This window comes from Taudactylus pleione, unplaced genomic scaffold (assembly GCF_031769625.1).
Source record: "Taudactylus pleione unplaced genomic scaffold, aTauple2 ptg000276l, whole genome shotgun sequence".
In the NCBI taxonomy this organism is placed as follows: Eukaryota; Metazoa; Chordata; class Amphibia; order Anura; family Myobatrachidae; genus Taudactylus; species Taudactylus pleione.
The window spans coordinates 15,533,147-15,548,615 of NW_028284678.1; positions in this window are offsets into that span (position 1 = coordinate 15,533,147).

Genomic DNA, 15,469 nt, shown 5'->3' on the forward strand with positions numbered 1-15,469 from the left:
GCCCAGCTAAACTAGTAGGTGTTAGTTCTCGGTGATAGTGTATCTCCTCAGGTGAAATACATTGGAAATTGGCCTCTATTGATGTCAGATGTTGGGGAGAGGCCGCATGGTATTGGGACAAGTTAATGTATTACTACACTGCAGAGCTGTCACATGATACACTGATACACGGGGGAGTACTGGTGCCAGAGGGCAGACTTCCTCCTGGGACCAATTCTGAAGGACAGTAGCCAGTAGTTTCCTAAGATAAATGTTTATTTGCCTGTCAAGCACTATGTAATTGTCATCTAGTGGTGTAGTGTCAATAGTATCAGAGTCAGTGATGGGAACATCAATAATCTCAGCACTTCCACTACTCCGCAGAGCAAATAACCATGATGTCATTCTTAGGCTCAAGTGTATGGAAATCATTGCTTTAATTGACTGTCTGAGGGTCAGTGATTAGTTACAGGTGTATTATGGGATCAGTGCCATTACATTGTTTAACATGACTTTTGTTGCTTTTGCTCTTACTGTCCTCATGATTAAACCAGACTGTTTAAGTATTCTGCCAACCATTGACCTGACCTCAGATTGTATTTGACTTTTGTTTTGTGCCATTTTTCTTCCAATATTGAGTAATGATTTTGTTATCGGCTATATGGCAGGGCTGGCTCAAGGCAGTTCCGGCATAGTGGCTGAACGTGGACGCCATCCTATAGTGGTGCAGTGTGACCACTGCCAGGGTACCAGACTGATCAAGACTGGTGTGCAGTACGCCTGGCAGCAACCACAGCGTCAGCCACCAGCTGCACTGCCAGTGCTAACTTCGGGCACAGGCACTGCTGGGCTCTTCCAGGCAACTCAGATGCAGCCCAGGCTGTGACATCATAAGTTGCGCATCCACCCTGTCCTATCCACAGTTTTAGTCTGCATTTAGGGTAGTGCCACTGTTGAAGTCCTCTGCTAACGACAGGTCACTCTTCTGTGGGGGGCTGGGGAAATTAATGTGTGTTTTATTTTTTTCCTGTGGGGGCCAATATGTTTTTTTTTTCTTGTCGGGGCCAAAGTTTTACTTTTGTTTCCTGTGGGGGCTAATGTGTTGTTTTGTTTTTTTCCTGTGGTAGTCAATGGGGCAGATGTATGAAGCTCTGGAAAGTGATAAAGTGCAGAGTGATAAACGACCAACCAATCAGCTCACAACTGTCATGTTACAGGCTGTGTTTGAAAAATGACAGGTGGGAGCGGATTGGTTGGTCGTTTATCACTCTGCACTTTATCACTTTCCACAGCTTCATACATCTGCCCCAATGTGATTTATTTTATTTTTTTTCCTGTGGAGGCCATTGTGTTTTTTATTTCCAATTGGGGCCAATATGTCTGGGGGGGTTTTCTGTCGGGCTAATGTTTTTGGCCCCCGTAGGAAGAAAACCCTATGCAACTTGGTGGGCATTAGGTACATTCTGTAAATTACTTTAATATACAGTTCAGTGTGACTGATAACATTTTGTCATATGGTAGGATAGTAGGTAAACAGTTTCCCTATGTTGCAATGTGAGAGGCATTAGAACATCCAATTCCCATTGCAACTTGGACTTATCTGGCGTAGACGGAGATTGCAAGAATCTTTTCCAAAAGGATATTGCACCTCTTGAGGAATCTGTTGGACCGAGTTCTTCACTTTACACATATCTTGCAACCAGTGGTGACTTTGCACATATAGGCCCTCATTCAGAGCCACTCGCAAGCGGGCGCACGTACGTTAGGCGTACGTACAAAAATATTTAAATTCAAGGGCTCGCTCGTATTTTCGATCGCATCTAAAAATCCTCCCCAAACTCAGACGACCCCTCCTCTAACTAACGAGCGTGCGAAATAGCGAGCGTACATCCCCGAAATGGCTTGAAGGGAACGCACGCACAAGTATAAACCGGAAGTGGCCATGTCAGATGTCGATTACCTGCTCCTTTATTCTGCCTACTTCCATCAATCGTATCATGCCAATCAATGTATCAATTAGCTTAATGTTTTTATTTTTTTGATGTATGTTTATGTCAACAGTTATGTTGGGACAATTTGTTTGATTTGGGAACATATCTTTGGGCAAAAAAGATGTCCCCAAAATGTTTAAAATAAGTTTTTTTGTTTGAGCAATAAATTGGAAATTAAACAATGACATTGGATTGTGAAATTATTGTACAAATGGGTTACATTTAATCCTGGGCCAAAAGGCAAAAACTCGGCCAAAAAAAAAAAAAAAGGGCTCTTTAAGGAACATTTAAAAATTCATATAATTCGGCAAAATCAAGAGGCACAAATAAAATGGTGCGAAACTGAAAACATAATGAAATTATTGTTACAATAGGCCCTAACCAACAAATTGCTGCCCAAATAAACCCCCCCAAATGTACGCAAATTGACTGTGTCATCCTGACATTAGCAGCTCTGAGTTCCACCTGCGTACGTTTTGTGCTAACCCAAAAAACTGATTTCAAAACACATACCAAGCCGGTTCGCAATCCAACACAAATTGCTTTTCTGCCCGCCCGCGATTAATCGCAACAACATCACGGAGTCCAGGGACGGAGGAGAAGGCCATCGCCAACGTGGTCGAGTAATCCAGACCCTAAGCTGTGCGAGCATTTGGAAGGGAAAGAGGATCATCCAGTGACGTAGGAGTCAGTCCGTACACATTTTACGCTCGCATCTGCTAATGTATGTACGCCCCAAAAACGCCTCGCCACGCCTGCGTTTTTCCATCTCCACCCTCGTCAACACCCTAAAACGCCCTGTTCTGTCAATCACATTTGACATGTCACTTCCTGTACGCTATTTTAGGAACGAGTCCCAAAAAACTCGCAATCTGCAGTACGCACATGCGCAGTGTTACACCGACGCATGCGCGGTTATTCAACATCGGAACGCAACGAGCGTACTGCTGTTAACGAGTGGCTCTGAATGAGGGCCATTGACAGCAGTCAGAAGGTAGTAAAGAACATTTTTTTCTAATAGTACAGAGAATCGCATAATCTCTATATATCTTTCCAAATCAAGAGGGCCTGAAATAAAACAGAGATGCAATTTATTTAGTTGGTATTACAAACAGGGAAGAGGGGGGAGGGGAGGGGAGGGGGGAGCCAATGGTTTAACTTGACTGTGTTACCTTTATATTCAACGCAAATGGAAAACTTGTCAATGTGGGCGCAGACAGACATTTTTTAACTGAGCCACATACTACAAAGTATCTGGAGAAAGCAGAGACTGGTGCCATGTTGCTAAAACAAGGCCAGCTAATTGGCGCCATCCAGTTGCATTTTACCACCTGTGCTTTGCTACATTGCATTAAGAGGATACTTGGCTGACAGAGGGACTGTATAACAGAGAGGGGTCCGTTGTATAGAGAACACAGAGGCTCCCGCAGAGCGCACGCCAACTGAATGTAGGTTGCCGCATTAATGTCTCCCAGAATGCAGGCCTCTCTGCAGAGATCCACTATACTTAACATTGCTAAGTGATATTCCACTTCAATGGTGTCATTCCCATCACTTGAAACCAGATCATGATCTGTTGTCTTAGCAATCAGAGAGTGTGAGATAGTCAACAGCAGTCAGGGACAGATGTGCAGACGTTTTCTGTCCCTCAGGATCAGGCACATGAGGAGGATGGGCTCTCTGTAAATAACTTATTGTCTGTCTCTACACAAAAAAGTCTCACATTGAAACATCAACAGCAATGAAGAACTGTTCTGTCTATAGATCTTCAAAGACTCACTGTAACTGTTTTCATAGGGGATAATCCCCTCAAATCGGAGGCACGATCTGCATAGACATTCATGACTAGGGTAACAATCAAGAATAAACCAAGACATGAGCAAACAGAGTCCTTGCTGGCGATGGACTAAAGTCTATTGCACACGACTCAGTGAAGGCCGTTCGGTGTCTTGTTAGCTCTGTGGATTGGTTCCCATGGAAAGTCCATGCACAGACCGGGGATTCAGCATTTTCAGAAGGCATATTAATCTCTTAATGTTATTAAAGCGAAGGGTATGTTACTTTTCTTTCTTCTGTCCCCTATAGAGAGACAGAAGTGACACGATACTGGGTGGCAATGGAGGCACATGGTACATCTCAATTGCAAATCTAAAGCCTGTGTCCCTTTATTTGTAGGCAGGAATAAATGCAGTCAGTGGTAATGGGAGGGGCAGATGGATTTTTCGTGAAGCAAAACAACTGTTCTGTAAAGTTGCCGGACAGCGCATTTGCTGGAAAAATTTTATTTAACAAAATAAAAGGCTACGTTATGTCGGTATGTTATGTTTTTTTTTAGGCTTTTCAATTGGAGGAATACATTTTGATTAACTAGATGACAGGTCCAGGATTTAGCAGACATTTATATATATATATAGAATGATATGGTCTGATGAGCCTAAAGAGTATATTTACTAGGTGCGGGTTTTTAGAAGTGGAGGTGTTGCCCTTAGTTACCAGTCAGATTCTAGCTATTATCTTCTAGAAGGTGCTAGATAAATGTTAAGTAGAATCTGGTTGGCTACCATGGGCAACATCTCCACTTCGAAAAACCCGCACTTTAGTAAATATACCCCTGACTGTTAGGAGTTCTGACAAAACAAACGGGTTGGGTACGGATGCCGGCATTCAGGATTCCAGCGGTCAGATGCCTAATGCTGGCATCTAGACCAGGTTAGAATCCCAATGAGGAGAGGTGAGTATACCTAACCTAACCCCTAACCCTAACCCTCCCTTCCCGGTGCCTGAGCCTAAACTCCCACCCTAGTGCCTAACCCTAACCTCCCCCTCCCTGGTGCCTAAACCCAACCCTCCCTCCTTAGTGCCTAAACCTAACCCTTCCCCTAGTGCCTAACCCTAACCCTCCCCCTAACCCCGCTATTTACTTTCGGGATCCCGGCGGTCGGGATGCCACCAGCAGTATTCCAAAAAATTTCAGGATTCCGTTGTTGGCATTGTGAATGCCGGAATCCCGGGTTTCGGGATCGTCAACCAATCCCAAACAAACATGTGTATAGCTTTGCCGAATACATGTGTTCAATCTCTACCCAAGGCCATGCAATGCATTTGTTCAGTGTGAAAACAGCGGTGCAGAACAGACTATGGGGTGCACAATCCGTACAGGCCACATGTTCATGCCCACTCTTCTCTGTTGGAGAAATTTTTACTACCTAATGAATATGTCAGTGCAGTGGTGTATCTATTATTGGTGCAGGGTCCTCAGCAGAAACACCATTACTCAGAGATATACCAATAATAGAGAAATCACTGGGAAAATGCAGCCAACACATTGCCAGACTCTACCAAGCACAGCGCCGGTATGAGGGGGGAGGGGCCCACTTGGACACCACTTGGACACAATACACAGGCCCTGGTCTTGAGTGGATATGAGAAGTGCCGCCAACAGGGGGCAGACAGTCGGAACTAGTATCCTGGCCCGGACACTCCAACAGAGAAGGGACGCCTGGCCTGCTCCCACCACCAGCCTGCAGCTGCAACTTCCAGTGCAAGTGAAAGGGGCTTCTGCTGCAAGGTGAAAGTGGCCCTTCCATCCTATGCTCACCCGCCGCCGCTACTGCCAGTGCAAATTAATGGGACCCCCGGATGGTCCACCCCCCAACCAATCACTACTGCTGCTGCCTTGTCCCTAATGTGAAAGGAGCCTGCCACTCATTGTTAAAGAGGTGTTGGTCAACCCCCTGTGCCTCTGTACAATAAAGTTTATTATCCAACTCATGTGACGTCATTACGCCACCGCATGAAACTGAAGGAGAGAGGAGCCACGGTGCCTATGAAGCAGCAGCCAGGAATAGAAGAAGGGTAAGAAGATCCATATGATGCCTGGCTAAGGCAGAAGAGGACTGGAGAGACAGAGTATATCTATGTTTACTCACATAGGCTATATAGACTTAGTCAAGCTATATACTGTATATAATTTGTGTATATACATTAGGGATGTGCGCGGACATGCGTGTTGTCAGCTCAAGTGGCACGTGATGCAGTGATGACTTCTCCTTTAGTTTTTCCAGCAAGTGCATCTGCTGAGAAAAAACGAAACTTTCTCAAAAGACCCACTGGTGATGCAGGTGAGTCAACACAAAAACTTTTTGGATGGATGCGCTGCGGATGACGTAACAGGGAGGATATTCCTATATGGTTAAGGTTCCTACCTCTACTTACCATGGCTTTACAAAGGGTACAGATGACTTGACAATTGTATGAATTTGGGTAGAAATAATTCCACACATAAGAAGTGGATTTTTTTGTCTTGTGCTCAGGCATGACAATGGGCTTTTCCTTATCATGGGCAATAACTGCTTCTTCCACTGGTGCCTGATTTACACAAACAACATCCTCATCAACAACATACTTATTAGCATCAGCTACACAAATATCCTGCTCATCCTAGTGCACTTCCACAGAAGCATCCCCGATTTCTATGTCAGCATGTTCACTTGTGCTTACATCATCATAAGAGGCAGAACCACCAGTCATAAATAAAGGCCAAGGCTTTAGCCTTTCCTTGCCACTTCATGTAGTGAAAGGCATATTGCCAATTTTATGTCTTTCTGCAGCTAACTTTCCCTTTGATGTTTTTTTCTCTACCACTGTAAAAGATTGGTTTTTGATTTTAGATGCCATGACTTAAGCCCTGTATGCCCTTGGGCATTGGCTTTAGTAGATGATGTAGATGGACTAGTATCGTCATGACTGGTGGCACTGGCAGCAGCTCCAGCACTAGTATGTGGTTCCTGGTCTCCTCTCAACTGATCGTTCTCCATATCAACAAACACGAATGAAGTTGGGTACAGCACACATGTCAATTTGTATCAATTTTAAATATTACACTGTGGTATCAATGACCTACAGTGTCACAAGATTTTTTATGAATAAGAAAAGAATAACACACTGCACTGCCACTTTGTGTCACAAGATTATTTATGAATAAGAATAACACACTGCAATACCACTTACAGTGTCACAAATTATTTATGAATAAGAAAAGAATAACACATTGAGCAGCCACTTACAGTGTCACAAAAAAATTTTATAACACTGCTCTGTCACATATTGTCACAATATTATTTATGAATTAGAATTACACACTGCGATACCACTTACAGTGTCACAAGATTATTTATGAATAAGGATAACACACTGCGCTGCCACTTACAGTGTCACAAGATTATTTATGAACAAGAAAATAATAACACATTGCGCTGCCACTTACAGTGATGTCATTATGTTTTATATATAATGCATGCTATTTAGCACTTTGTTGTGATCTTATAGTCGGCATGTAGACTAATCATTTATTCACGATTGAGGAAAGAAGTGAAAAGTTGAATATTAGACTGCGCTACCACTTACAGTGTCACAATATTTTTTATGAATAAGAATAACACACTGCACTATGACTTATAGTGTCACAATATGTGGACAATAAACTGCGGTCTGGCCTGCAGTGTCACCAAACAATAATAGCGCAGCTAAGTTGCTAACACACACACACAAAAAAAGCACTTCAATTTTTTTTTACACTGGGGAAGCACACCCCCCTGGACTGCAGCCCTAGTCTGATGGGCAGGACAACATCACAGCAGCAGCCACATTAATTGACAGGACAAGTGACACAGCAGCTGCAGCACCCACTGAAGGAAGCCCCCCTTTATATACTGCAGCCTAAGCCCCTTTATGGACAACACAGCAGCAGCCTTCAGCCCAAAACCCTGACTGGACACACACACTGAGCGTCTGACAGCTTCTATCTCCACAGCCGGAGTGAAAATGGCTCCGATCGCGAGGCCCTTTATATAATCCAAAACCCGTGAGAATCCGACAGCAGGAGGAGGATGACGTTTTGCCTCGTTTTGAGATCCGAGTCATGCGGGAAACCTTGAGCTGCGTTTCGATCTCGGTCCGGATCTTAAAGGTCGGGTGGGTCCAACTTTCGGAGACCGGACCCGCTCATCTCTAATATATATGTGTGTATATACTTATTTATATATATATATATATGTTTGGAGGCATATGATATCATTAGCACCTGACAGCAGCAAACCAGGCACATATGCTACATGTGCAGATGCAGTTGTATTTCGATATACAAGGTCATATAGAGGCCCAATGTTAGAGGACTGTGCACAGGGCAGGATGGCTTGGCAGCGTTAGTACCTGCCGTCGGCTGCAGCCCGCACCCTCCTCTGGCTCACGGTTTCCGTACTGTGTGGGAAGGGGGAGGGGGCCCTGCCTATTTTATCAGTCCCGGGCACAATTTCTTATGGCAGCCCTGGATATATGAGTCAGTTATGTTATTTGTAATCCTCTTATATGTCTCCGTCTTCTGTGGGTGCACAGCACTGCTGCTGAGCTTTCTGGATGATAGCATTAAATAATAAATAATACAATTTGGATGTTATATCCTTTTCCTTCAAAGAAAACCTTGAAAACCAGTCTCAGTATTTTTCATTCTAAAAGATTCTTTGACCTTCCCAATTTTCCTTACTTAATTTTGTCCAGAACAGAATCATCTGCTAAACAAGGTTTTATATCATATCTCTATGCAGGTCAGGGCCGTAACTAAGGGTGTGCGAGCGGCGCCTAGGGGGCAGCACTGTCGCACCCCGGTAGCACAAGCATTTTGCACTAGTGTAATCGCTGTCTCAACAGCGGCTGTGATAATATGCAAATGCTAATCTCACCAATCTTGTGCACCAGGGTGTGATGGGAAATACAAGTGCTAAGGCGCCTAATTTCAGGCTCCGTTGTTTATGCAACTGCGACACTGGTTGCAAACACTGCAGCCAGCGCCGTACCATCGCAAGCTCCATCGACACCCGGGACACCCTAGGGGTTACTCAGGCTATTCATTTCAAATCTCTCTAAACATGGCCTCTGAGGCTGTGGATTTTTGATCAGGAACACAACTGCATTCCCAGACACACGACACACCTATGGCACGCCCATAACCTGCCCATGGCCTTTTTTACATCAGACCACGTCTTTGGCAACGATTCCAAATGCAGCTGCGATCACCAGCATACATTAGGTTCAATGTGTATGTAGGGGTGCCGAGAAGGGAGGGGGGGGGCAGTACTATTTACCTGGGCCTGGTGGGGGCCGGGTCCTGCAGCCTGCCCCTCCCCTCCTCTCGCCGCTGCTTACTGCTGTTCGGACAGGGAGAGAGAGGACTGGCTGCTACTGCAGCAGCCTCTCTCCCCAGCCCAGGACATAAGCTGCTATCACACTGTGCGCTGAGCTAGGGAGAGAAGCTGCAACAGCAACAGTCAGCCCTCTCTCCCTGCGTTATATGCGGAGGGGGGGCGATGGCGCCCCCACCCCCGGACACTGGCGCCCCGCGAGGCAGGCGGAAAGATGTTACCGTTTAATCTTTTGTAAGGAGGGGGTCTGCCACACCTCCCCGGTTTGGCCACGCCCCCTCCCTGTACCTGGGCTCGGCAAAGCTGTCGGCTTTTTAGGGCTTTACGCGCATGTGCAGTAGCATAAAAATCGGTGAACTGCGTATCATCGGCATAGGTTCCATGTCTGAATCGGGCCCAATGCCTTTAGCTCGCACCCATAGGCTTCTTTATAGTGAGATTATGGGGTCTATTTACTAAGCAGTGTTAGGAGACAGAGTGAAAAGTGATAAGAAAGTGATAAGGTACCAGCCAATCAGCTCCCAACTGTCATTTTTCAAACACAGCCTGTGAGATGACAGTTGGGAGCTGATTGGCTGGCACCTTATCACTTTCTTATCACTTTTCACTCTGTCTCCTAACACTGCTTAGTAAATAGACCCCTATAAACTCTCTTTTACTGACAGGAGCATTAGTTGCACAGAAACAAGGGAAAAGGTTAATTGTGGTGACACCCCACTGTTGTTCCACTTCACTCGTTACCTTCACCGGAACATGATTCTACCAAAACAGTGCCTTTACTCCTGCCATGGCCACAGCTTTCACACTGTCCTGCTCCCACCTGGATACTACCGTGGGCTACGCCACCGGACCATCAGCAGCTGGAGCTCTAACTCTCACACTGTCCTGCTCCCACCTGGATACTACCGTGGGCTATGCCACCGGACCATCAGTAGCTGGAGCTAGAACTCTCACACCGGCCTGTTCCCACTCGGATGCCAATGCGACTATTCCATCGGACCACCCTCACAGAGCTTTCCATCTTCCAGGATGTCAACCCAGCACCTCGGACCATACAATTGTGTGGTTATCTGCCATGGACAGTGCCGGTTGCCTACACCTAGTAACTGTATCAGCTGCCATTTATCCATGTACCTTGCAGGATTTGTTTGATAACAAACACAATATTATTTGATTTTTGTTCATGGTTTTCTTTATATACATTGGAGTTACAGTGCTTATCCTAATATACCACCACATTTTTATTTAGCTGGTCCCATAGCTCTTGCATTTGCCTGTATTGCACCAAAACAAAGTCTGTGTCATTGGTACCATTACCACAGCCCAATGTTATCACATCACTCCTGAGGTGTCAGTAATGTGGGCTTCATACAAAGATTTTATGAAATTGAGAATATGAGTTTAACATCTTCTGAGTGTCACAGTATTAATAGAAGTTTTTTTATTTATGTTTTTCTTATTTTTCAGTCAGATAATTTTTGTAAATTATTGCATGTGACTGGACACTTGATATTTTCCAGAGCAAGACCATATTCCTCATTCTCTAAGCTTCAGAACTATTTATGCAGTGAGTATCCTGTTAGTCACTTTTCATTTACCCTTGTACAGTATGTCTTATTTTCATAACCTATGTAGTGCACCCAAGATGGCTGCCTTGCCTGGTACTCTCTTGTGTAGAATAAACAATGCATGCTTCTGATGACTTAGGGCCTCATTTACTAACGAGTTTTATCACCAAAACGAGTGATAAATGTCACTGTGTATGATAAATGATGCTCCAGCCAATCAGCTCTCAACTGTCAACTGTTAGAAAAATGACAGTTGGGTGCTGATTGGCTGGAGCACCATTTATCATACACAGTGACATTTATCACTCGTTTTGGTGATAAAACTCGTTAGTAAATGGGGGCCCTAGTATGTTTATTATCTCCCCAATTATGTGTCATCTCTTCCAAGCATTGCCTATTCTGTCCAGTATAGTCCTATGTAGTGTGCCTAAAATGGTTCCTTTGTGGGTAGGATGAATAATCCTTGGAATTGATGACCCAAAATGGCTGCTCTTTGTATTTTACTCATGGTTTCTGTATTTTATGCAAATCAAAACCTCTGTATTATGTTCATAGCATCTGTAAAGCGCCTTGAGTCCTAATGTTTGTTTAAGTACATATATAAGCACATTAAACAGCTAAAATGATTTAGTTCATATTAATGTGACCACAGTAAATAGTCTGAAAAGCCCTGGCCTGGGTCTCTTTGATGGGATGAGCTATTATAAGTGAACCAATCACACCAGGCCTGGGTATGTTTGTGGGATTTATTATTCAAATATACGTACATAGATGCTGCTAAGTACCACCCTACCAGTCCCCTGTCTAACTGTAGCCACAAATCTCTGTCCAGCAAAAAGATAACTATTCAATAGTCACTACTTATCCCACAGGCCTCTAACTGCCACTCTCGGCACAGCTCCACTTGATCTTTCCTCCCCCCTCCTGAAATCCTCCTCCACTCCCTTCCTCTCCTTCACTGGGTTCTGCAATTAACCTTCTTTCAATGGCTCTGTCTCCTGCCTCTCAGCTTCTCTCTCACCACCTTCTCTCTAGCCCAGGGGTAGCCAACCCTGGTCCTCAAGAGCTACCAACAGTGCATGTTTTCCAGGTCTCATCACAGAATCGCAAGTGAAATAATTAGCTCCACCTGTGGCTCTTTTCAGATGTGTTAGTAAGTAATGAATACACCTGTGCACCAGCTAGGTGGTCTGGAAAGCATGAACAGAGGTTGGCTACCCTTGCTATAGCCTCTGCCTCATACGCAGCCTCTGCATCATACTTACCTACACTCCTGGAAGGTGCAGGCAGTCCCCCGCACCCCCAGAAGAGTGCCCGGATCTCCCGCATCCCGGGAGGCAGGATGATGAGATAATCATGGTCTTTAGGGAGGGGTCCGGTCTGTAGGTAGAGGACCACACCCTATGGATCTGTGAATCGTGGCATTTTGTCATGACAAGTACGAGGCCTAATGACATGCAAGCCCTGACCCCTAAAGTAGTCAGCTGCAGCTCTTCGCCGGGCTTCCCCTGGAAAGCAGATAATAAAAGTAGGCAACTATAGTTTTTATCATTGGGCAGGATGTACTACGCATCACAATATGGATACGGTACATGTCTATTTATTATTTTATTACCAGTTATTTATATAGCGCACACATATTCCGCAGCGCTTTACAGAGAATATTTGGACGTTCACATCAGTCCCTGCCCCAGTGGAGCATACACTCTATATTCCCTATCACAGGCTCACACACACACACACCAGGGTTAATTTTTGTTGTGAGCCAATTAACCTACCAGTATATTTTTGGAGTGTGGGAGGAAACCGGAGTACCCGGAGGAAACCCACGCAAGCACAGGGAGAATATACAAACTCCACACAGTTAGAGCCGTAAAGGGAATCGAACCCACGACCTCAGTGCTGTGAGGCAGTAATGCTAACCATTACACTGTCTGTGCTGCCTCTGAGCTACATGTCGTCACTTACCGAGTATATACCGGCATTAATAACGCCAGTATGTACCTGGAATTGTGATTAAAATCGCAAAGGACCCCTTTTCCAACAAGAGCTGACCTTTGCGAAAAGGGGACTTTCGGGTATATGGGATGCTGGAAGGGATCTGATAGGGTCCCTCTTTAGCACAATATAAAGAGAAGCCCACAGGCTTCTATTGCGCACAGGGCTGCTGACAGCTGTTCCGGGCCCTGGTAGAGGAAGGGGGCGTGGCCAATTGGGGAGGTGTGGCCAGACCAGAGAAGTGTAAGATGACAGAGGAGAATGTCTGCTGTAAGTGGGCAGTGGGCTGTGGAATCAGAAGTGTGCCAGATTGGATGGGGGCACAGTGGGAGAAGTACACCAAACACAAAGGGGAACATATGTGAAAAGAAATAGACAAGTACACATACAGGTTGTAGACTAATAGACAATGTCACGATGCTTTTAAAAGGTCCCTGTGGTCTGTGCAACCCAATATAGAAAGGTGTGCCTGGATGTAAGTGGGACTGCAGATTGCCAGGCTTCAGGGAAATGAGCAGAGCCATGCCCCGCTCAGTAAATATGTTAATGTCCTTCTGTTAGACCCGTTTGTAAGAGCAGCAGCATTTAGTGAGCTGAATCCGCAATAAGGCAGAGAAATGCTCAGTGCAGGTGATGCTCCTGCTCCGTATCATATGGGCCACTTGGGGACAATAGATTGACAGTACCAGTCTGGAAGCATGTTATAACTGATGGGAAGTAGCAGAAATACCCAGTTAAAATATGAATACATTTTACATGTATGTCATAAAGTTTATCTACTGTATTAATGAGTTAATGTGTGCCTTTGGTTACCAACTGCCTGGAACCAGGAACTTGTGCTGTACCTGCACACAACTATCACAGTACCTGTACCCACAAATACCTGGAGTCAGGAACTAGCACAGTGCCTGTCTCCAACAATTACCGGGAGTTAGGAACTAGGACAATACCTTTATCCACCAACTACCCGAAGCCAGGAACTAGCACAATACCTTCATCCATCAACTACCCCAAGCCAGGAACTAGACAGTATCTGTACCCACTAATACCTGGAGTCAGGAACTAGCACAGTACATGTATCCAGCAACTACCCAAAGCCAGGAACTAGCACAGTACTTTTATCCACCAACTGCCCAGAGCCAGGAACTAACACAGTACCTGTATCCACCAAATGCCTAGAGCCAGTAACTAGCACAGTACCTTTAACCACCAACTGCCCAGAGCCAGGAACTAGCACAATACCTTCATCCATCAACTACCCCAAGCCAGGAACTAGACAGTATCTGTACCCACTAATACCTGGAGTCAGGAACTAGCACAGTACATGTATCCACCAACTACCCAAAGCCAGGAACTAGCACAGTACTTTTATCCACCAACTGCCCAGAGCCAGGAACTAACACAGTACCTTTAACCACCAACTGCCCAGAGCCAGGAACTAACACAATACCTTCATCCATCAACTACCCCAAGCCAGGAACTAGACAGTATCTGTACCCACTAATACCTGGAGTAAGGAACTAGCACAGTACATGTATCCACCAACTACCCAAAGCCAGGAACTAGCACAGTACTTTTATCCACCAACTGCCCAGAGCCAGGAACTAACACAGTACCTGTATCCACCAAATGCCTAGAGCCAGGAACTAGCACAGTATCTTTAATCGCCAACTGCCCAGAGCCAGGAACTAGCACAGTACCTGTATCCACCAAATGCCTAGAGCCAGGAACTAGCACAGTACCTGTGTCCACCAACTGCACAGACCCAGGAACTATGACAGTTCCTGTATCCACTAAATGCCTAGAGCCAAGAACTAGCACAGTACCTGTGTCCACCAACTGCACAGATCTAGGAACTAACACAACAGCTTTATCCACCAACTGCCCAGAGTCAGGAACTAGCACAGTTCCTGTATCCACCAAATGCCCAGAGCCAGGAACTAGCACAGTACCTGTATCCACCAACTGCACAGATCTAGGAACTAACACAGCAGCTTTATCAACCAACTGCCTAGAGCCAGTAACTAACACAGTGCCTGTATCCACCAACTGCCCAGAGCCAGAAACTAGCACAGTTCCTGTATCAACCAAATGCCCAGAGCCAGGAACTAGCACAGTTCCTGTATCCACCAACTGCCCAGAGCCAGGAACTAGCACAGTTCCTGTATCCACCAAATGCCCAGAGCCAGGAGCTAGCACAGTACCTGTATCCACCAACTGCACAGATCTAGGAACTAACACAACAGCTTTATCCACCAACTGCCCAGAGTCAGGAACTAGCACAGTTCCTGTATCCACCAAATGCCCAGAGCCAGGAACTAGCACAGTACCTGTATCCACCAACTGCACAGATCTAGGAACTAACACAGCAGCTTTTTCAACCAACTGCCTAGAGCCAGTAACTAGCACAGTGCCTGTATCCACCAACTGCCCAGAGCCAGAAACTAGCACAGTTCCTGTATCAACCAAATGCCCAGAGCCAGGAACTAGCACAGTTCCTGTATCCACCAACTGCCCAGAGCCAGGAACTAGTACAGTTCCTGTATCCACCAAATGCCCAGAGCCAGGAGCTAGCACATTGCCTGTATCCACCAACTGCCCAGAGCCAGTAACTAGCACAGTTCCTGTACCCACCAAATTCCCAGAGCCAGGAACTAAGTTCTTGTATCCACCAAATGCCCAGAGCCAAGAACTAGCACAGTGCCTGTATCCACCAACTGCCCAGAGCTAGGAACTA